Below are 24,000 nucleotides of genomic sequence, written 5' to 3'. Positions count from 1 at the left end.
ATTGATCAAGGCACAATCAAAATTATGCATTTCGATGCTTCCCAGGCTTTCTATGCGTAAGTACCACAAAAAATGTAAAACCAAGTAGGTGTAAAACTGACAATTTCTCTACTCGAGAGTTCAGCAGTCAGGTCTCATTTACAAATAGTAAACCAACTAAAAAAATATGTGTGTCTAGCGAATAGAACGGACCAGACCATAAAAAATTGTGCTCTGTAAATCACAATATTTTCATTCGCAGAACACGAGGTTCAACTTTACGCAAAGAAAGATAAATGAATCACAAAATTACAAATACAACAACATGGTTTTCAATGTACCTTGCATCTCTCGGTGTGTGCAAGGACATTTCTACGGTCGCGCTCGACTGGGTCGACCATTGGTGAGTTTGCGTACTGTCCAATCAGCAGACAAGCACGAAACTGAGTTGCCCAAAGCACCTGCGACCCTCGAGCCGCGGCTACCGGTTTCTGGGAGAGCGGAGAGTTCACGCACTCGCGTGAATGCGGTCCCTTTGTATCTTAGGTGGTCACCTTCCTTTCCCCGGGCAAGGGAACGGCCATTGTACCAGACTTTCAAGCATATGCGACGCTTCGCTACCTTCTTCTACCTACAATGTCTTGACACCACTGACAACAGGCGGCATTTGCTGCGTTTGAATTTTTGGGAAATTAGTCCTTTCTCGATGCGCGTCATGCCTTTTCTTGATTTCGAATCACCTAAGCTTGGGGATTAGCCAGCTCGGCTTTTTCTTAACGTCTTGGCGGTCGGCGCGCTAGACCCAGCTCGTATCGCCGCCTGAGTCAGACTTTCTCGGTCTGCGCCTTCGTCGTTTGGCCTCGGCGCGGCTGGCAAAGCTTATGGTCTCGGCACTCTTACTACCATGTACGCTGCCTCCTCGTCCTAACAACAACTGTCCGGGTGGCAAGAGCAAGCTATGCTCGTGGTTGTCGTCAGATGTCTGTACGTCTGAGAGACACGGCTGTATCCGACAACATCTGAGCTAGCCGGCTAGCCCTGCTGTCGCTACTCGACAGGCTCGCTCTCGTTGCCACCATCTCAGCCTTCGTGGCCGGCCTGATTTACAGCATCGAAATGCCTCCACAAAACCATTTTGCCTCATCGTAGTCGCGATTCTCCTCGTCAAGCAGCTGTTCCAAAACACGCCCCAAATTACAAGGGAACAGGAGGATCAACCGCTCGGACCAGAGGTTCCGGTTGGCACCTTCTGTTTCCCAAACTTTTTAGAAGTTTGCAAGAAAAGTAGAAAGACTCCCTCCTGCTTTGAAATTGTGGCGATGGTATCGCGCTTCGCGCAATTTCTATCCTTGAATTTCTTGACCTATGTCTGTCACGCCTTTTTCTCAGGACTTTCGTGTTGCTTTCCTGCTATAGTTCGCGCCTCTCACGTCTCTAGCGTTCCTTTGCCTCCAGCCTTCGGTCAACAATCATCTTCCAAGCCTCGTCAACATCCCCAACCGTCACGTCTTTTGCGCGCATCACGTTGAGAAACGTTTTTCTTGCTTTTTAAGAGCCGGTGGAAATGCCCAGTTCCTCGCAATTTTGAATAAAGTTCCAAACTTGGAATTCTTCCATAACGATCTCGTTCCTTGCGTTGCTGTCGCACTAAATTATCCTTCTTTCCAAATAAAATCCGCTCTTTAAAGAAGGTGAATTCGTAACTCATAGTATACAAAAAAAAAGAAAGCATACTCCTAACATCATCTGCCTGTCCTAAAGAGGTACAGCGACTTGAAAGCAAACATCAGGCCCTCACCGATCACCGAGCCAAAGTGGTTGACGCCGGTCAGTCTTGCAGCTGCCATCGAGCGGTGTAGCAGGCGTCTCCGGGCCTCGTATCTCGTAGCGTCCGATCCGGTGTTGAGATATTGGTTCGGAAATCCCAAAGCTGCCATCCACTATCGCGACACGTCGTTGTAGACGAGAGACGGACTCTTAGAAACGACGAAAAGAAGACAAAAATCTTTATAAATATTTACCTATAGCAGGTAATAACAGATAATATGATACAAGTAGCGCAACCGAAGAGCGCACCCGACTGGTGGGGCGGTTGGTGACGACTGTCTCATAACAATCGGCCGACTCTGCCTCAAATCCCTTTGCGTGACCCATCGGCGGCAAGACCAGGCAGGACCAGTGCTTACGTCAACCACGTCGCTTTCATATTTCGTCCAAAGAGAAGTCCAAGCTGCATAAAACAGGTCTCCCCGGCAAGCGTCAGTAGTTCTGTACAATTCTGAAGGATGCCACTGGATTCATCGTGGTGCTCTGTGCACTCGGACTACTCAGTTTGACCCACGGAAATGGTTCAAAACGGTTCGGCAGTTTCCTGGGACTTTGCTGGTTGTCTCCAAGGGCAACCACTTCAGAAGAACAAGATGTGGAGGGGGGAGCGCCCGTTGCCTCGATGTACGCACGAAGATTCGCACAACAGTGGACAAGGAAAGCTAGGAAGGATACATTTCACCAAAGGGACTCCAATGCCATTGAATTCCCACACGTAAGCACTCCTTAGTGCCTCTACCGAAGTTTATTTTTATTTCTACTAGAAACAGACGATACCTGTTTCTCTCATGCGTGCTACAGAGACACCGAGATAAAAGTCATGTACGCGGTGTCGAACTGCATTTTACTGCTTGTTAACTTTTTGCAAATTGCTCAGATTCAAATAACTTTGGAAAAAAAGTTAAGGAGGTAACCAGATAAACTACGGAGGTTATACAAAGTAGTATGATAGTAGTGCTGCTTTTGACACTGGCTCCATGCTCAGCAGTCCGGAGGCCTGAGACAGTTTCAATGGACGTTACCGCTGTTTTGAACGTTTAATCGTCGCCAAAAGAGGAATCAGCGCCCGAAATAACCGCCCCTCGCAAAATGGCTGCCATTGAAACCTGGCCCATGCTTCTGGCTTCAGTGTAGTTTTTAGAGCGCAGCTCTTTGGCGTCCGTTCCTGGGTTTCGCGTCGTCGTCGGCATTGTCGTCGGCCTCGTAACCAGCTCCGCCCCCCTTTCATCCCCCCAGCGCCAGCAGCGACCGACTGATACCGCTGGATGCCGCTGACGCCGCTAGAGAGTCAAGATAACGTGACTGCATAGAACACCGTCGCCGCCATGCAGAAAGAGGAGGAAAGGGTCCCCCCCCCCCTGTTCTTGTGTGGCGGATAGGGTGCCCTTCAGTTGCCGACGCGCCGGTTATTTCACGTAGGCCCCGGCACGTCAACGAATACGTGACCACCTTCCCACGGCTAGACCTGGTTCTTAGCGCTGCGGAAGCGAGGGTATCATATTGTTTGTGTCGGCATCGGCGGCGTTGTCCCTGAAACCAACTCCGCAGCTGGGGTTGACTCACTATCGGCGTCAGCGGCATCAGTCAGTCGCTGCTATCTCTTCCCTCCTCCCTTTATCGTGTTGTCCGCTTGCTGCGCGCGCTTCTGCCCCCATCGTTTGCCGCTGGGTGTACACGCCGCCCCCCTCCCCCTCTTCCTGCGAGTCTCCGGTTGTCAAAGCGCCGGCTCGAACTTAATTCCTTTCTTCGCTCCTCCTCCAATGCAGCCCCTGTGCGGTGGCAATCAGAGAGCCAGATCGGTGGCGGCGGATCTGTATATGTGCACCGCTCGAGCCGAAATTGCCGCTGCCGTTCTCCACTGCGAAATTATCTGCCAGTTCTTTCTGAGCCATGAGCGAGACGACCGATGGAAGTCCTCCGTCTGCTGCTGCTGCTGCTGCTGCTAAACGAGCTGCCAGAGCAGAGGCCCAGCGCCGTCGCCGTCAGAATCCAGAGGTGCGTGCCGCCGAAGCAGAAGCTTACCTAGTGGAGTCTTTGTTAAAGGAATACGTGTGAAAAATAAAAAAAAATTCTGTGATAGCGCATACATGTGTTGCTCGATTTCTTTGCCTCAATCTATCGAAAAGGTGAAACAGCTTATTTGCTGCGCTCAAATTTCGCATTAGGAAGTAACGTAATCGTCGGTAATTTTTTTTTTGCTCGCACGTTTTGAGCGCTAGCTGTTGCGCATTACACTGGCTTCGATGCACTGTGGAATAACTGTTACCCGTGTTTTGAACGCTTAATCTTCGAGAAAAGCAATCAACAAGATCGCACACTCTCGCAGAGCTCAGCGATCGAACTGACTGTCACGAGCGCTGCGGCTGCCATTAAAACCTGAAGCATACTTGCGGTTTCAGTTGTGTGGCGCGCGAGTTTTCTGTGCTTGCTGCTAAGCGTTACGCTGGCTGCGCTGATCGGCGGGGCATTTCTTTTTGCTTTTACTGCGGAACCACAAGCTGTCTTGATGATGAATCTTTTTTTTCTTTTTTTTTTGTTACAGTCAAGCAGTTAGCCTCTACTTGGTCGGCATTCTTTCTGTCGATATCCGTGGGTAGAAATGTGGTCCAATCCCGGAGGTCGTGCAATTGCAGTCTGACCCGCCGCGAAGGTGAAGCAGAGTTGAAGCACTCAGCAAAGTGAAGTGAAAAGTGCATACATTCTTCGGAGTCACGCATGCAACATGAAAAACAGCATTCGTTTCAATAAATGAATATAAAAAAGAAACAACCGAAACACGTAATGGAAAACAATGTGCTCCTGTTGACAACACCAAACAAGCAGCGCTCCCCGCATACGTTTCGTGGTCGAGGTTACTGTTGTGCAAGCTACCGCGGCAAAGGCAGCTTCCGACATGGGACATGACGTCACTAGCCTTTCGTATATAAAAGAACCAGCCTACCAACTGATTTCATTGTGGTTGCTCCACCACTACGAGTAGTAAACGCATAGTTAGGACGTCCGAGGAGTTGCATTAACACAAGGAGCGGCAAAGGAAAAAAGAGAAGCCAATAAGACCAGCGGCGACGTGCAGTCAATATTACCATTACTCCCATTAATACTATTACTCTAAATTACCAATAATAGCATTACTCTAGAGCAATAAATTATTACATACCCGTTCAGCAGCTTTGTACTTTCAAAATTACCATTATTATCATTACTCTAAAGCAATAAAGCATTGCATACTCTCCTCAGTAGTTATAATGGTGGTTTTCAACAGCTTCGCTGGACATCCGCTTTCGCAGGACAGGGCTGGCGAGTCGATTTCTTCATTTAGTAAAATAAATACATCTGCGAGCGATCTTTACGGGCTTCCATTCAATCTGCCCAGTGTGCAATACGTAATTTTATAAACTCAAGACGCCTTGTGAAAGGGAGCCGCTCAATGAATTCATTAATATTTGTGCTGTTATCGAAACACAGATACAATTCTTGCGCATGATTGTGTACTGTGTGCGAGGGCATATAATGAGATATTGGTTTCTATTGGCGACCGACCTGAAGCGAAATAAATTGAATTCGGGGGTTTTATGAGACAAAACCAGGATTTCATTTTTAGTCACGCCATATTGGGGTACTGAGGAATAATTTTGACCGCCACAGTATCTGTAGCGTACCCCCAATGCCCGGGACACGGGCGTTTTTGTAGTTCGCCCGCATCGAAACGTGATGGCGGTGGCCGGCATTTCATCCCATGACATTACCAGCCACCCGGGCTCGTAACCTGAAGTGTGTAGGAAATTGCTGTGTCACTAACATCATGTCCCTGAGCATAAATAATTGAGTACGCGTTAGCTTTACTAGAAAAATCAGATATAACACAAAGCCAGATATGAGTACTTGTTAAGTGACCACTAAATAAAAAAAAATATCACACAAATATTTAGATGTTATGCAATCAGATGATGGCTCTTGATCATAACATGTTAATACCATTGTTAGAAGTGCAGGGAATGCCCTTGGCTTCTTGCAGCAGAGTTTAAAACACGTAAGCATTAACCTAGAAAAACAGCATATAAAACAAGTTTTAGCAATTTTGGACTATGCATCTGCTGCTTGGGAATCGTTTCCTGATGTGCATATTTATGCAATAGAAAAAAAAACTGCGTTACCGCAAGGCTCTTCCTGGGCAGATACGAGGGCTTACACTTAGCAATGTGTGAGAGGAAGGAAAAGCGAAGTTGACTGAATCCTTTTGCTTGTCTAGAGAAGTAGGCTGCGCATTAAGCTGTTTTTCTCAATATTCCTTAATTATATGGGAATCTGCTCATCATGCTATCCTAAATAGAGCACTGCACGGGCCGGTTATTCAGGCCCGGGCCCAGTCAGAGCCCGAAAGTACCATGCGTTGGCTCCCCGGATCTGGCCCGGTGTTTTTACATCTGGCCCGTACCCGGACCGCGCTCGACAGATTCCATCTCGAACCAGCCAGCCCCGATTTTGTTCGACCCATTAGCCCTTCGAAGCTGTGTCAAGTTCTCTGTTATTGTGAACATACCCTCATGTGATCAACGGTCGCTTGAAGCTGCATCAAAGCTGCTTTTTGCCCTGCATCCCGTCTTGCTGGCTATTTTAACGGTGAAAAAATTAACATTTCATTTTATTACAAGCCAAGCACCCACAAATTATTATGTAAATATTTTGCATGAAAATACACATATACAATGGACAGTTAGCAATATAGGGAGGGATCACGAGGGATCAAAGTGGCAACAGCCATCAGGGGTGGCACAACGCCGGCTTACATTTAGGGAAGAATATATAAAAACGTATATCAGTTGATCATAACGCTTATGCTTTAAAGTGCGATATGAACCGCCGTAGCGCATTTCCTAGATAGTTCTGCGGCAATATACTGTAGCGAAGGCATACATTGAACACTACCGTACACGCCGCCAACCATTTAATCTCACATTTGAATCTACGTAACATAATCTTTCGGAAGTAGGGATGTAACTCGTGCCAATAAATTTGGCGCGAATCTAAATTTAAGTACGATGGTCTATGGGCTTTCAGGAATACATTATTACATGACCACTGGAAGCTTTTTTCCCTAAAGGGAAGTTCGTGTTCCGCCAGGCTAACGCTCATGTGCAATCATATTTTCACACGGAGCACGCCATTTTTATTGCTTTATTCGGCTTCATTATAATTATGTCGATTTTTCAGTCGACAATATAGGCACCTTGTTTTCTTAGATATGGAAATTTGGACTCTGTCTACTTTTCCTCCAGTACAGTGCAAGTACAACGCAAGCGACGTAGTTCTTTTTTCCCGTGATATCGGAATATCATCTGTTTGTATGATAATGACAATGACACTTGTGTTTATTTTCGCATCAGTACAGTGTAAATAAGCACGGTGTAAGTATGTGTAAGTGTTTGCTCACGTAAATGCGCAGGGAACCCACCTAGTGCTAAAATAACATATACAAATCTGCGAACACGAGGGTTGAGCCACTTAACGTGCGAAAATAGGATTCAAAAGAAAAATTCACTGAGACAATAAGAGTTTCGTCGTTCTGTTTTGTATTGCATCCATCTTACCAATGTTCAGAGATGTTGAAGCATCCGTGTAGGCTTACAGTATTTATCCAAAAACGATGGATACTTGAAAGTCTAAAGTTCATAAAATTAATCAGCTGGACTAATTATGCGATAAATCATCGCAGAACATTGAACTTGGTTGAAACAATAATGAACAAAAAATAATGAAAACCAGTAGTGAGTGGGCCTATGCCTTAACACACAAAAAGCTATCAGTTAGCTTTCAAGAATTCTGTTACTAGAGCTTTTTTTAGGCTTGTAGCGCAGCTCAGAAAGAGCAAAAAAGAAATGAGGTAGGGGTAATGAAAGGGAATAGAAAACAGAGTGAGCGCTAACTTCCAACTGATGGTTTATTTCGTGACCCAGAAGGCTACTTATACACTCGGCAAACCATGTGACGTCAAAAGATTACAAAAAAAACAAGCAACACTACCGACTGAAACCATGTGGCAACATATTCAGACAGCATGTGGCTGCAGTCGGAGATACGCCAAATCATTGCTTGATAATGATAATGAAGGGGAGCTTACCCATGCATGGCCCAGACCAATGATAGCGTTTGCTTCGATGATTTTTCTTGTGAGCTGATTACGACTACGACCTAGAATGACGAATTCCTCTAAGACAGGTTCGCAACCACACGTTTCGGAGTGCTGCGCAAGAAACCCCCCAGCTGTAATACAATTATTAGCATTGTAACCGTTAAGTATGGACAGCTGGGCTAGCTGGTTATGATTAGCATTATGAAACATCGTTCCAGCGCACAATTGAACAAGGACGAGAAGAAAAAGACAACGCGAACGCCGGACGGCGTTCGTGTTGTCTTTCTCTTCTCGTCCTTGTTCAATTGTGCGCTGGAACGATGTTTCATTGTAACCGTGTTCGCGCAGCCTGTCATTCAGACATCGGCCAGCTTGGCCAACGTAACGTTTTCCACACTTAAGTGGAAAACAATAAACGAAATGTGTGCAATTACCGAACTAATTTTTGTGATTCTTATCACAGCTAGGAGGAGCCTCCTTATTCGGATTAGTGAACTTGCAAATCCTCATAAGCTTACAAGGGGCAGAAAACACTACACGAACATTCGCTCGCTTGAGGATTTTCTTAAGATTATGCGAGACGGTGTGAATATAAGTAATGATGCCTGTCCTACTCCGTGTAGTTGAAGGATTATCTGCGCGCTGGTTGTCTTTTCTAAACTCTCTTGGGATTCGTTCTGCTTCTGACACTTGTAAGGACACGGGATAACCAGCCTGGGAAAGCCGTTCGCACTGATAGGCAAAGCTAGACGAAGCACTATCGTGGCACGACTTTTTCAAAGCATTCTTAAGGCGAAGGTTAGCAATGCCTCTCTTGACCAACTTAGAATGAGCAGAATGAAACGGAAGAAGTGGTTTGTTAGCACGGGGCTCATAGTGCCAACACGGGTGAAGATCCGAAAAAGCTAAGCGCAGATCCAAAAACCGGATCGTGTGATCCTGTGGGAGCTCGTAGGTAACGTCAAGGGGCGCAAGGCATTCCTTGACTATTGGCACTACCGTGCCAACCTCAGTCTCAAGGTCAGCCGGAGAGCACTGAATACAAAACAAAAAGATCGTCCACATAACGAAATATCTTAAAACCATTAGTCTGATCGAGGTTAACGGACATGGCGACATCTAGGCGAGCTAAAAATAAATCACTGAGGAGGGGGCAATGTACGAACCGATACGTACATTGTTTTTTTTTTGCAGATGGATGGTGTCATTCCATGTAATGAACGTTGATGACAAATAAAAGCTGAAAAGTTCTAAAAAGTGAATACTATACAGCCCAGCATTATTTTGAAAACGGTTGATGCCAAATTCATCAAATTGTCTGCGAAATAGCTGACAGCCGGTCATTGTGAGGAATAGAATAGTAAAGGTTCTTCACATCGACGGTGAAGACATGAAAGCCTCGAACAGAGTTGTCTTTTAAAAATTCAATTACTTCATCGCAGTTGCGTATTAAAAACGGGTAATTCACGGGTAAAATGACTAGCTTGGCTTGCAGAAACAGTGCGACAGACTTCTGCCCCGTGTCCTTTTCTGAAACAATAACCATCAACGGGACGTCAGGTGTGTGCGTTTTCGGGCTAATGAATACCTCTAGGAGATCTCGTTTGCTGCTTGGCAATGTTTTTCAACATTTTGTCCAAGTTACATTCCCTGCAAAGTTTCTTAGCCTTAGCTTTTACCTTACTTAAGGACACTGTGTCCTGTCGCTTAAATACGGCGGAAATTGCCTGACCAGCTCTTGCGTGAAAATTCCCTTCTGAGAGTACACAGAACCCGCCTTCTTTGTCTGCCGGTAACACGCAAATCAAATTGTCACGCAGATAGTTAGCCACACGTTTCAAAGAAACCTTCGGAAGTGCCTGTCTAGAGCGGGATATGGCCCCTACACCTTCGGAAATAACGCGCGAAACATCCTCTTCCACCGCGAATTTGGAAGTCTGCCTCACCATTGAAAGCATCCCTTCCGGTGGTTTACTAGATTCCACCGCGAACTTAGGTCATACCATGACATACCAACTCACCCAAGCTGCCACGCTTTTGTACTACAGCTTTATTTAGGTACTCTATGACCTTGTCGAAAACTTTTTCATTTTTGTTTGGTCATTAAAATGATCACGCAGAGAGTCCACAGCCGCCCATCAGTGACCGTTGTCGAAAGACTACAAATTTTTATAACGCAACTAAATATTGACCGCGACTCTGCCTCTAGGTGCGTTTTCCGCTTTTGAAAAATGTAACCAGCCGTACCGAAAGTCCCCTCATCGATTCCCCTTGTGTTTCCTATACGAAGGATAGCTTGGATATCTCAAGACAGTCTAGGGAATCTTTTGCTGTCTGTCTCTTACCAATCAAATAGTTTCCAATATATTTAGTGCAATTTCAATGCAAATATCTTTCTAAGTCTTGGTCATTTTGATTCGGCTTCGCGATTTTAGCAACCCTTGAAGTTGATAATCACGAAGCCGGTTCAAATGACTTAACATAGATAGATAGATAGATAGATAGATAGATAGATAGATAGATAGATAGATAGATAGATAGATAGATAGATAGATAGATAGATAGACAGACAGACAGACAGACAGACAGACAGACAGAGAGACAGACAGACAGACAGACAGACAGACAGACAGACAGACAGACAGACAGACAGACAGACAGACAGACAGACAGACAGACAGATAGATAGATAGATAGATAGATAGATAGATAGATAGATAGATAGATAGATAGATAGATAGATAGATAGATAGATAGATAGAAAGCGCCTGAAGTAGGCAAATAAAGCCGATCCTATTAAAAAGCGAGATGACCAGGGGGAGTGCTTAATCACTGGTACCGTTTTTCTCGTAGCTGAAGAGCGACGCTAATGTATACTAATTCATGTAGTGTGCAGCTGCTGTGTCGTGGCCTGCCTACCTCGAATTTCCCGTAAACCGAGACACCACTGACCTGAAATTTGCATAGCGCTGTAGTTTTTATAATCCTCAGTTCTGTGGAGTTGCAAATAGCATGCCCGGGCCTAATCCGTGCCCGACTGAGGCCCGGGGCCGACCACATCCCGAAGCTCCTAGGTCCGAGCCCGGGCTAGAGTTAGCAAGTGCTTACGAGCTCTGAGCCCGGGCCCGTGCAGTACACTAAATTCCAAAGCCCAACACTTGTTTCTTCAATTAAACAACAATAATTTAAACTTGGGACGTACCTTCCCAGTGCTGATTTGGAAGCGATTAGCATTCTTTGCCTACTTTATGCGTTTTGAGCCTGTCGTATCCACCTGTCTAGACTCTTTCGCGGACACAATGGTCCGAGTTGTCTGCCTGCTTTGGCCACTAGGTACACGATCATGGCCATGATGCCGTCATGGTCGTTCAATCGTCGTCCTTCAAGATTTGTCATCTAACTCTCGTCATGCCGTCCTCATCATACCTTTTACGCCAACCTAGTGGGCCAAGTTGTCTATTGGCTTGCTCCATTATGTATGCGCTCCTGGTGGTGATGCCATGATGGTCGTTGCAAAATCATTCCACGTTCGCCAGCCGCCTTTCGTCATGGCGTCGTCAAGACTCCGTCATCATACATGCTTCGTTATGCAGTCACCGTTACGCCATTGTCGTTATAGACTCCTTGTCATCCAAGTGTCCTCATACCTTTTCGTGCCATCGTGGTGCTGGTCTCGCCGTCATACAGTCGTCATAGTGCATTCGTCCTCATATCATGGTCGTGGTGCCATCGCGGTCACTCTATCGTCGTCATTCTAACATCGTTATGCAACTAGTTATGCCGCATTGGTACACAGTTGTCATCATACCATTCTCGTCACGCCGTCCTCCTCCCATTGTCATTTTACCATTGTCATAACTTCAGTAACACCATCACATTGTCGTCCTGCCGACCTGGCCATACTACCTTCACCGTTCCATCCACGTCGATTCGTCTTCGCGATTCTATTGTAATTATGCTGCCGTCAATCAACCGTGAATATGCCGGCACTGTCATCCCGTCATTATCATGGTGCCGTCTTCAGACAGTCGCTATCATGCATCCGTTGTCATATCGTCGTCGCCATTCCGTCTTCGTCATGCAGTCGTCGTCATTCCACTTTGGTCATCCGGGTGCCGTAATCCATCGTCGTCATACACTCATCGTCATCCAGTTGCCCTCATGTAGGATTCGTCTTGCTGTTGTCGTTATAGCAACGTCACAATTTAAAAATAGTCATGAGTGTCATCCTCTCGTTGTCGCCATACCGCCTTTGTGAATCTATCAACGGAATTCATTCGCTCATTCCATAGTCCTTGGAGCGTCGGCGTCAAACAGTAGTCGTGCCGTCATGCTTAAGCGTTACTAGGGAGTTTTAGAATAGGGGCCCCCATAAATTTGGGCCCCTATTCCAAAGCTTTGCTTTGGAATACGGGCCCCAAATAACCAAATAGCTATTGCGGATGTTAGCGTTGGGACACGTAGGAGTGAAGAGCTTTAGAATAGGGTTTTATGTTTGCGGATAGCGTCTTGCGCTGACAGCGCCACTACAGCGTCAAAGAAAAGCTATTAGAAATAATTAAATAAAATATACCATTTTATGATAGGAATAATAATTTTGACTTGCGTGTATTAGCTTTTAATTACAATTTAGAGGTTATTCTGTAAGCAGCAAACAGTTAGTTGCGCTTAGTTTTGAGCAAACCAACTTTACTAGCCTTCACCAGCCAAGCTTAGCCGTGTTAGGCCTACGAGCCATAAAATCCACAATCGAATTCAATATCAGCGGCGTCTAATGAATCAATCTTCATAACACACGTTAGTTGAGAGAAAGCGATAACCGTAGTCACTTGTCCTAGCTTGCGAACTTCACACGTTACCGCGAATCGAACCGAGTTTTGTGCTAGGGTGAGCTGTCGCTTCGATGGGTGCCGCCATATTTGCCAAAGCAAAACGTTTCGGGCCGCTATTTGGGCTGCCGCTAAATCGGTGAAATAGCGTTCCCAACGCAAAACCCAAACGCAGTTTGCGTCTTGCGCATGCGCAGTGGCTTCGACGCTATTTCTTTGGGGCCCCGAAAGGTTTGGGGCCCCTATTCTAAAACTCTCTACTATGTCAAATGAACGCCATAGCAACATGGGAGGGCACCGGCTTAGGCCATACATAACCAAACCTACAGAAGTCTCAGAATAAGAACTACAGATGTTAAACAAACGTGACTTCCGAAATATTGTGCGTTCCTACATGCTTGAAGGCTAAGCATTACTATCGACAGTCATCATGCAATGAGTTCTGCAGTAACATCTTTACATATTCATTTCTCCAATAACAATTCTCGCTTGGAGTGCACTGCTAGTGGTTGTGGTGTACCGCAGCAATCTTCATGTGTTTTACCGCCTTCCGTAATGGTGCCTTAAAGGCGCTGCAGATCATGCATGAATTAAGAATAAAAAAAATAAGTTAGAGTAATCCGCGACACCCACATAACATTACATTGGTTAGCTTTTATTTCCGTGAGCCATTGGTTATACCACTCAGTTCGGGCATCATGGTCAGAGACGACTCTATTGATATCTTCACCATTCTTTATTTATCTCTAGATAGCGCAATAATCATTAAAGAGATGAACACATAAGAATTTCACTTATTCACACTATGGTGCCACACTTACCAAACTCAAGCTTACGTTGCTCGAGTCTCAGGTAAGCAAATCAATATAGACGGATTCGTAACAATTAAAAAGCCTTCGGAATTGACATTTGCTGTCAGGACTTGGCACGTTTCACCTTTTCTCGTATTATAGCCGTGTTTTCGAACAAGAAATCACTGACAGATACTTCAAATACTGGGTGATTTTCAGTGTAAATTACCAACTGGATCAATGGACCTTTAATTGGCAGATGCTGATGACAAAAGCATAGCGAAATAAATTAGCAATTGTTTCCCCGCAGCAGCATATCAGCATTCACCGGGGTAATTATGAGCTTTGCAGAATTTAGTGCATACAGCTTTTTCCCCTCTTTTCATACGTAATACAAGGCACGTAGTAGGCATCCCCACTGTTCTCGGTCAGCTGAACTAGACAAAGGCTTCCTATTTTTAGAAATGACGCACATTACGTCACATTACTCGTGCAAAATTTCATTCCTGTCGGTGAATTATAGCGTTAAGCGAGCGTTCTACTCGCGTTCTTAGGCTTCTTGAGAGAATAAAACGGGTGACTGGCTCTCAATGGGGATAAGATGGGGTTCAAGTGTGCATACTTTCCAACATCACAAGCGAACAAAGTTTTAAGCCGTTGTGCTAACATTACTAGCAATTCAGGTTCCTACAGCAACTGCTCGACAGAAACGGTGTCGCTGGAAATATTGCTGGATTTTGTGAGGTCGCGCACAGACATTTTTTAGATTGTTGGAGGTTACATTTATTATTCTTGAGCCGTATATTAGGAATAATTAGAGAACAATGGAACCTCTGTATTCCTATTACAGCGCGCCATTTTGGCAATTTTCCAATGGACACTAAAATAGCATCTTCTAAATCATTGAATCTAGCAGTTATATAATTACACAAGCAGGCATTTAGCAATTTTTGCCAACCAAACGCTCATCTGAATAACATTCCTGCCTTCTCTCTTTCTATTCCCCCTCTTCCTTCCAAGGCAGCTTTAAAAACATATCCTACCCGCAAATATATTATTCTAACTCGAACTTAAGGGGAGCTTTAACACGGGGCCTCCTATCCAAATACATGCAAAAGGAGAAATCGTTTTCATCGGCAAACACTGCGCCATGTTTGATGAGGTTTGTTGCATTAAAAAAAAGAACAGAAATCTAGTCCTTGTAGGTAGCGAATTTTTAATTTAGGCTGTCCCTTTTTTAATAAAGCTTGTTGAAAATCGCAAATTTAGAGAAAGCAAAGATATAAGGTCCTCAAATATGTCACTCGGCAACGCAAAATGATACCAGACTTCTGTAAATTGTATCTAATTGCACATCTAAAGCGGGCAAAATTTATGTATTATACACTGCTGTCAAACTGACCGCTAATATGTCACTTTAACATTTGCAAAAACCTCGTAAACGGTGTAACAGGTTCACGTAAGATATAAATTCATACACTGAATTTCCCCGCTTTGGCTGCTGGAGCGGATGCAGTTTCCAGCGTTGCGATGCCTGTTCTTAGTACAGAGCTACAATTTGTAAATTTCATGCTTCTATTTATTTTTATCTTGAAAGTTCCTTTTATTATATTCGAGCCCTAAATCAAAATGCCGCTTGCAACAGCCACTGCAATTTAACTTTCTCTCTCAAATGCAGCAAATTTCCTTAAAATCTACCCCGTGGTTATCTCCGAAAAGCGTTTCCCCATTTCACATGTGTTTGCTAAGGCGCAATCGGAGTTCGGCCCGAGCTAAACTTGTAGCTGGGGGGCTCCTATCTAAATGTCTATCTGAACGCGATATTTTATTTAAGCTCTCTACTTTCTTTACCTAAATAAGAAAATTGCAAAAATTTCAAGAAACACAGCTTGACGTGCAGAACTCTACCTCAGCAACTAGAAATGATATCTTAAGTCTGTAAACTGCACTCAATAGCACATCTAAAGCAAATAGCAGTGACATATTATACGCCATTATCAAATATACCACTAATTTGTGAATCTTGCATTTACATAGCCCCTCCAAACATTCTAACAAATTCACATAAGTTATAAATTCATGACAGAAATTTGTTCACTTTTGATGCTTCAATGGATGAAGTTTAAGAAATGCGTATGTGTTGTGCATGGCTGAGTTGCAGATCTGTAAATTTGTTCCTTCTACTCTTTTTTTCACGTTCACCGATTTCCTCGAATTCTTGTGAAAATCTAAAATATCTAAATCAATATTCTATTTCTTGCGGTCACTGCAATTTTACTTTCTCTCTAGAATGCAACAAATTTCGTTCTAATCGTTTCGCCGTATTTTTTATGAGAGCCCTCCGTATTCTACGTGTATTTGAGTAGCCGCCAACGAAGATAGGCCCCAGCTAAAGCTTGTTCTTGAACAATGGGTCAAGCTGGTCCTACAGGAATTCCATGGAACAGAAGCCTGACCTATCGGCAAGCCAATGGCCACCGTGGTCCCGCAATAAAAGAAATGCTGAAGAAAAACATATTGCCACATCCTCTACGGTCGCCACGGGTATGTGCCAGGCGATGAAAACGACGCTGAAGTAGCGCGCGAGTAGAAAAACAGAGACGACAACGACGTCGCGTTAACTGCGCTGATAAAGTGCTTTTACACGTCCTCGACACCAGCTTTCCCGTCTCCTACTAGGCTGTGACACTGGTGGAGGTGCTGGGTATGATTGCCTCATGCTCGGCACCCCTTCCCGGAGCCATACAGCGAACACGGTATCACCTGCGTTCGTCGAAACTCCTGTTCAGCGCTATAGTCGCCGCCTGCTAGGCCTGACGCCCGAGTTCAACCCTTTTCAGGACCCTGCAGGAACGCGTCTCCTACTTCAGCCATGGCTACTGCAACTGGCTGTCGGAGGTGAAGCTACAGAATCCTAAGATCACAGAAAGTTTCCATGGTGACGCTTTTGAAGATGCCCAAGATTGGCTGGAGCAATTTGAGTGTGTCGCCAGTTATAACGACAGAGCCTCCCAGCAAAACTGGCTAATGTTTATTTTGCGCTTCAAGACAGTGCGCGGACGTGGTTTGTGAACCGGGAGAGAAGTTTGACCACATGGGATGTCTTCAGCACGCAGCTACTACACACATTCACTAGCAGCGGCAGAAGAGACAACGCGCAGTGTTTCTCCTAGCGTAAGAACGGAGGTCTTTTGAACTCGATGAGTAAAGATTAAAAAATCATTTTATGGTTCTGCAGAAGAAGCGTAGCTGGCGTCGTAGCACTTTCGCTACAAAGGCATTGGATCTGTTTTGTGAACTGGCCGAGTGAATAAGCTAGGGGAAAAAGTTGGTAACTGGCTACGCGACGCGGGTGTGAGACATGCCACGTCGTTAACGGAACGTAAGTGTCGAGACTCATCTCGGCGTGCTCTGCAGCTCTGCTACGCCCGGGTCGTACCGGACCTTCAAGTCGGCGAAGGCGTTAATGGAAGATAGATCCGCCTCCACACGCTGCTATCACAGATAAGACCTATTAGCACTCTCCCGCTCCGTCGAGGAAATGTTCAGCGGAGCGGCGGGCCAGTCCCATAACGACAGCCACTCTTACGACCCGCATGGGACACCCTTTTTGGCTCCCCGTGGAATTGGCTACTAGGTCATACATGAGAGCCAGATGCTGAAGGCGTTATAGCCCTAGAGCATGCTTGTTTGAGGCAGTAGCTTCGTAGCGCAACGTGTTCGTAGTTGATTAGGCGAGTGCTAGTTTTCCTACTTCTTTTTTTTTATTCTCTTTTGCTGCAAAATATTTTTTTTCGGGGCCCGAATTCCGCATTGCACCACCTAACTGCTGCCGCCTTCAGCTGCACTTCCTTTCTCTTGGCAACTATTCGGTAACATTATGAAGGACTGGTTCTCTGCACTACGTATTACACAGCCTGACCAACTCTCTCTATTCCTTTTTATTTTCAACTAAAATATAGGACAGGCCCGTTTGGTCTTTATTCCACAACGCTCTCTCCATGTCTACCAACGTTGCGCCTAACATTTCTCGCTCCATCGTTCCTTTCGCGGTCCTTAACTTCTGCTCAAGTTTCTTTTTTAACTTGCATGTTTCTGTCCCTAAAGTTACTAGCGGTAGAATGCAATGATTGTGCAGTGTTCTTTTGGTGGATAGTGGTCATCTGCCAGACATTAGTTGGTAACGTGTGGCGTACGCATTACAATGCAATTTTTTTCCTTCTACGGGTCAGTGTAGCCTTTCGAGTGATTCGCTTAGATAAACGTACTCTCTCCCAGATTCTAAAGGCTGCTTTACAGTTTTGACGCCAACTTGGGTAACTCGGCAGTGCCAATGTGCATGAGCCGCTTTTCAATAAATCTCCTTAACGCCAACTTCTGTCGGCTTTCATACTGATCATTTACGTAAAACACCCCTATTGCAAAACCCTGTACCCGTGTCTAGTGTCCAGTGCCATGCCCAGATACGGGCCCTGTGTCACGCTCTATGCTGGAGCGCTGGAGTGGCGCCGCGCACTGGTTACTTCTGCGAAAAGTAGCTCTAGAGCGACAATAAGCCAGTGAGTGTCTGCTATTGGTATTTTTTCAACAAAACAAACGGTGGATAGCATTCGAGCGCAATAAAATTGTAGACAAAAATAGTCACAGAAATATTTGCTGTATTTTTGTCACGCACAAAAATTGAAGTTATTGTCAAAAAGTGAACTGGCACGTCGTCCGCGCGTGCACAGGGTAACTGCGCCGATGCTGGAGTGTGTGGTGCCAGTCAAATAACGGCACGTGCGCTGCAGAGAAGCTTTCTTGAGTTTGTTAGAAGCCACGGATCACTTGGGGCTAGCCAGTATGAAGGCTCTTTCCTGCGGTTAGAAGCCATCGCTCGGCGGTACCTAGTATGAAGGTGCATCACAAAGTAAAGGAAAATAAAGCGTAGCTTTCGGTCCCTTTGCTTCTTTGAGGGTTTTCGGGCACGCCGGCGTGCTTACACGGTAAGCTGGCGCCGAACCACTTTTGCGCTAACGGAGGCTCACTTCGCTTCGCAGCCTCAATTTAGCGCAAGCAACGAGCGATTTGTTGAAAGCCCAGTGTGAAAACCAGGCGCGCAACAATCTGTTCTCGTAAATGTGACCGCAAGCACGTAACGAGCTCCGCCGATCCATTCCAGAGAAAAACAGTGCTGGGTGGTTTTCTCCTGGTATAACTCGAAACTTATTAAATTATAAATTAGTGTAATACACATTGAGCGTACATCCTGCAAACTTTAATATGCTTATACACGTTAAAGTGACGAAAAATATTGTAATACATGAATTCATCTTTTATCTTGCCTGTGCATGTAATGCACTCGGTGGAAGAATAAATAAGTGAAAGAAAGCAGCGACCATGCACTGATGGTATGATTACGTGAGCCCCAGTTTGTAGACCACCGATAATGCAACGCCCAAAGGATGACAACCACCAAGATTGAATGTAGATAAACCATTGCAACTGGAGGCGTGCCGAGGAACAAACTTTGACTTGGTACCATTAGTTCTTTCATGTGGGGGCGTCACCATAGCTCGTGAAGATACCGAGTTTTGCCAAACTCGGCGCATCCTGAGCATCACCGCAGGATGCCTTAGAACACTGACTTACAAAACGAGATACAACAACGAAGAAGAAACATGTGCTTGCTGCGGTAAAGCTAGGGACACTATGGAGCTGTTTTATTGAAATGGGAAGATATCTGCCGAGCGGTCGATTTAGGCATTTCAGACCTCCTTCAGGCCACTGAGTTTAGCAAGAATAGGGCGAATGTAAACAGGTCAGGAATAGAGATTATTAAGAGGTGATTGGAAGATTGCTGAAAGAATAGTGGGGAAATGACAAACAATGGAGGTGTTTTTAAAAGTCCCCACTAGGTGTTCAGAAAGTTTGGTGATGAGGAATCTGTGTAGTCTATTGTTCTTATTTTTTAACTTAGGTACGACATCATGCAATAAAATAACAAGAGCTTGGTGGCGCAGCCCACCGCCCCATTCGAAAGGGGACGCTCATCCATCTATCCATCCAACCAGCCCACACATTTCATGCTTTCACTCTCATGATTATGGTTCTGTGCCTGACACAACCTGCTCTGGCTGGTCCTTCGCTTCCCTTATTGTATTTGTGAACATTTCAGGCATGGACTTTTTCATTGATATACATGATCGAGCTGCTCGCAAAGCTCATTCTTTTTATTTTGATGCGCTAGCTTATGTTCCATGGTTATGCAGCCTTTATTTTGCTACACGTTTTATATTTTTCAATATCTGAACATTACTTTCTGGTTCGTCCTCTAGTAGCCTTTTGAGTTCTCCACAAAACTCTACAAAGCATTCGTCTTCCAGCAGTTTCGCGTTGAATTTCCACCAAGCCTTGCCAAAGTGCGGTTTTCTCTCTTTCATTTCTAAAGTCGCCGTTACCAAACAATTGTGATCAAATTGTACTGGCTTAAAATTTTAGCCACTGGATACTGGTAGAAGCTCAACTGACGTATACATCGCATTGAATCTGGCGTTGCTTGCACATTGAAAATGCGTGAATTATGTTACATGACATTTGCTAAAATATTGCCGATCCCTTCGGAGATCACGGCGTTCTTGTCACGTAGAACAGGTGCGCTATAAAGTAAAACTATTCCAAACTTTTCTGTTGCAATTTTGCGATCAGCCCTCCACGATTGGTCAAAAACTTTTTTCGACCACCCCCATTTTACCTGTCTGTCACGCGACGTCACGAAAACCGCGATAGCTCCCCATCTGATATGATGTGTACACACTGATTATGCATGATTTGACAGAAAAAAAAAGAAAAAGTTATTTCTGATTCGACCCCTTTTCGCCATTAGCCGTCGGCTATTGGTAAAAAGTTTTCGGGCTGCACCGGCTTCACCTGCCTGTCACGCGACGTCACAAAACCGCACAAACTCACCGCGTCAAAGTGACGTGTACGCGTTAAAGATGCATTAATATGCCGAACAAAACTGAATTTTCTTCGGAATAGCCACAGGCTGCCCCGTTCGGAAAGGAATAAAAGATGGCTGCCGCCGATCGCTGAGACGCTGGCTACTCGCACCTGCCGGAGAGCATGGGTGTATTTGCGTATAATAAACCTTCTTGCGTGGCCGTGTAACGTTTTCGAGCACTTTCGGCATGTTTACCGCCTCATTCTGCCAAGTCTTTTTTGCTGAGGGTCAGTTTTAGCGTCATTCTTAAGCTTCCGTTGCATGCCGCCACGATTTTCAACCAGTCACCACAAGCTAAGTAAGGGAAAGCCGACCAATCGCAGACGCCGGCACCACCCTCTTCATCCGGTTATCAATTTTCAGTGCACTGGCTCTGTCCCCGCTGATCCCTCTCCACTTGAGCGTTCTTCTCGCCTCTTGTCAGCCAATTAAATACGACAAGCCGCTCAGTGTAGGCAATGTTATTCGTTTTTCAAGCAAACAAAAGTGACCTCCTATGGACGAGGAGGGTGTTTGATTGGTCCGTACAGACAACCCTGTGGGTTACCGCCCGGTGCTTGCGTCGGTGGTTACGGAAATTTGACGTCAGGCGATTGGAATAGAAACATACTGGAATAGTTTTACGTTATAGGGCCCCAGTACAGTTAGTGCTGTCAGCAGTGGCACATGCACAATAAAAATCATTCATGATATAGCCTTTTGCAACGATGTATAAACTGTTCAAGGTGTTCAAAAATATGAGTGTGATACGCTTTGATATTCAGTGCATAAATGCTTATAGGACACCAAAGGTATTAGAAAACGAAAAGACTAGAAGTAATAACCAACCACTAGTGCATGCCGTAAAAATTCCTGCAGTTATAACTTTTTGAATAAACGCAGCAAAGCCTATCAGCATTACAAGAGAGTTACCAACGCATACGTTATACCCATCTCCGAAATAGATAGATACCGTTCGGTCTAAATTATCCTCAGTTTCTACATTAGCCTTTTGCACCGCAACCAAATCCAGATTATTTTCGAGCAAAATACGCTTGTACTGATTTTCGTCATCTCTTCTCTGGACATCTGACATTGAGCGTGGCTATACGAGGGGCTCTTTTATTTCAACCACCATTGCTTCATGTTAGTGAAACACCACCGGTTGGTGTCTTTAAATGTAATACGACTGCTATCCTGGTACTTACATCGTGCATTTTGGTTATGTCCCTGCTCTTCTGCAAAGTCACATTTCAACATCTCTGCACTCCTAACTGTATTTACTCAAACTGACAATACCACTTCATCAATGACACGCCCTACGCAGAGTCGTGCAACTAATAACACTTTGTCTTTGGGGTCTGCCATTTATCGGCCCACATGTTCGACAGCGGCTTGAACGTCGCTTGCGTTGGTCTTCTCGTCAACTTTCCTTTTAGCCTGGCTCCGCTTCGCCGCTTACATGCGGTGTTTCTTTGGCGGCTGCGTTTTGCTCTAAACCCAGTTTAACGGTTCCGTTATCTTCTCCGCCTTCCAGATGCACCATGGAATTCGTAAACTATGCATTGTTTTAGCAACACTTGCTGCTGAGCTAGCTGATCCATGACTTAAAAAAAATGTTATGGCACGAAAGCAGCCGACGACGAAGTGAGACACAAAGGACATTACAGGCGCCAGCTTCCAACTGCTTATTCACCAGAAACAAATTTATTTACGTGATTTTATTTACGCAATAAAATTGCCTGGTTTCGCGACAATAAACAGTTGGTAAGTGACACTCGCATGTGCCATTTGTGTCTCACTTTGCCATCGTCCGCTTAGCACCGTAACCTTTGGTACATATTGTTCTTTGCAGGGCAATCGGTCTAATTGCTACTGTCGACACGCAGCGCACAGATGGAGTCATCATTACGGCTTTGTTGAGTTCTGTTCGATTTATCGTTCTGTTCGGCCTCCACGTTGTCGGTAGGCGAGATTGACGGCGGCGTCTCTACAGAAGATTTGGCTTCCTTCTGCACTGGTACCTCATCGGCACTGGACTCATGCATCACCAGTTCAGACATCTCGCTCCAGGCCAGCCGGTACGGCTTCCCTGGAGTATGTACGTACGCACTGCCTTTCCTCATGATCACACATACACCCCCCCATATATATATATATATATATATATATATATATATATATATATATATATATATATATGTGTGTGTGTGTGTGTGTGTGTGTGTGTGTGTAGAGAGAGAGAGACACGCTAGTTTATGCTCTCAAAAAGTAAACAATTTCATCATCATCACCATCATCATCATCATCAGCCTAGTTACGCCCACTGCAGGGCAAAGGCCTCTCCCATACTTCTCCAACTACCCCGGTCAAGGACTAATTGTGGCCATGTTGTCCCTGCAAACATCTTAATTTCATCCGCCCACCTAACTTTCTGCCGCCCCCTGCTACGCTTCCCTTCCCTTGGAATCCAGTCCGTAACCCTTAATGACCATCGGTTATCTTCCCTCCTCATTACATGTCCTGCCCATGCCCATTTCTTTTTCTTGATTTCAACTAAGATGTCGTTTACCCGCGTTTGTTGCCTCACCCAATCTGCTCTTTTCTTATCCCTTAACGTTACACCCATCATTCTTCTTTCCATAGCTCGTTGCGTCGTCCTCAATTTCAGCAGAACCCTTTTCGTAAGCCTCCAGGTTTCTGCCCTATATGTGAGTACTGGTAACACACAGCTGTTATACACTTTCCTTTTGAGGGATAGTGGCAACCTGCTGTTCATGATTTGAGAATGCCTGCCAAACGCACCCCAGCCCATTCTTATTCTTCTGGTTATTTCAAACTCATGATCCGGATCCGTGGTCACTACCTGCCCTAAGTAGATGTATTCCCTTACCACTTCCAGTGCTTCGCTACCTATCGTAAACTGCTGTTCTCTTCCGAGACTGTTAAACAATACTTTAGTTTTCTGCAAATTAATTTTCAGACCCACCCTTCTGCTTTGCCTCTCCAGGTCAGTGAGCATGCATTGCAATTGGTCTCCTGAGTTACTAAGCAAGGCAATATCATCAGCGAATCGCAAGTTGCTAACGTATTCTCCATCAACTTTTATCCCCAATTCTTCCCACTCTGGGCCTCTGAATACCTCCTGTAAACATGCTGTGAATAGCATTGGAGATATCGTATCTGCCTGTCTGACGCCTTTCTTTATAGGGATTTTGTTACTTTCTTTGTGGAGGACTACGGTGGCTGTGGAGCCGCTATAGATATCTTCCAGTATTTTTACATATGGCTCATCTACACCCTGATTCCGTAATGCCTCCATGACTGCTCAGGTTTCGACTGAATGAAACGCTTTCTCGTAATCAATGAAAGCTATATATAAGGGTTGGTTATATTCTGCACATTTCTCTATCACTTGATTGATAGTGTGAATATGGTCTACTGTTGAGTAGCCTTTACGGAATCCTGCCTGGTCCTTTGGTT

The sequence above is a fragment of the Dermacentor variabilis genome, chromosome 4 (assembly GCF_050947875.1).
Source record: "Dermacentor variabilis isolate Ectoservices chromosome 4, ASM5094787v1, whole genome shotgun sequence".
Classification (NCBI taxonomy): Eukaryota; Metazoa; Arthropoda; class Arachnida; order Ixodida; family Ixodidae; genus Dermacentor; species Dermacentor variabilis.
The sequence above is the reverse complement of the archived record's forward strand: the minus strand, read 5'-3'. Positions refer to the sequence as shown.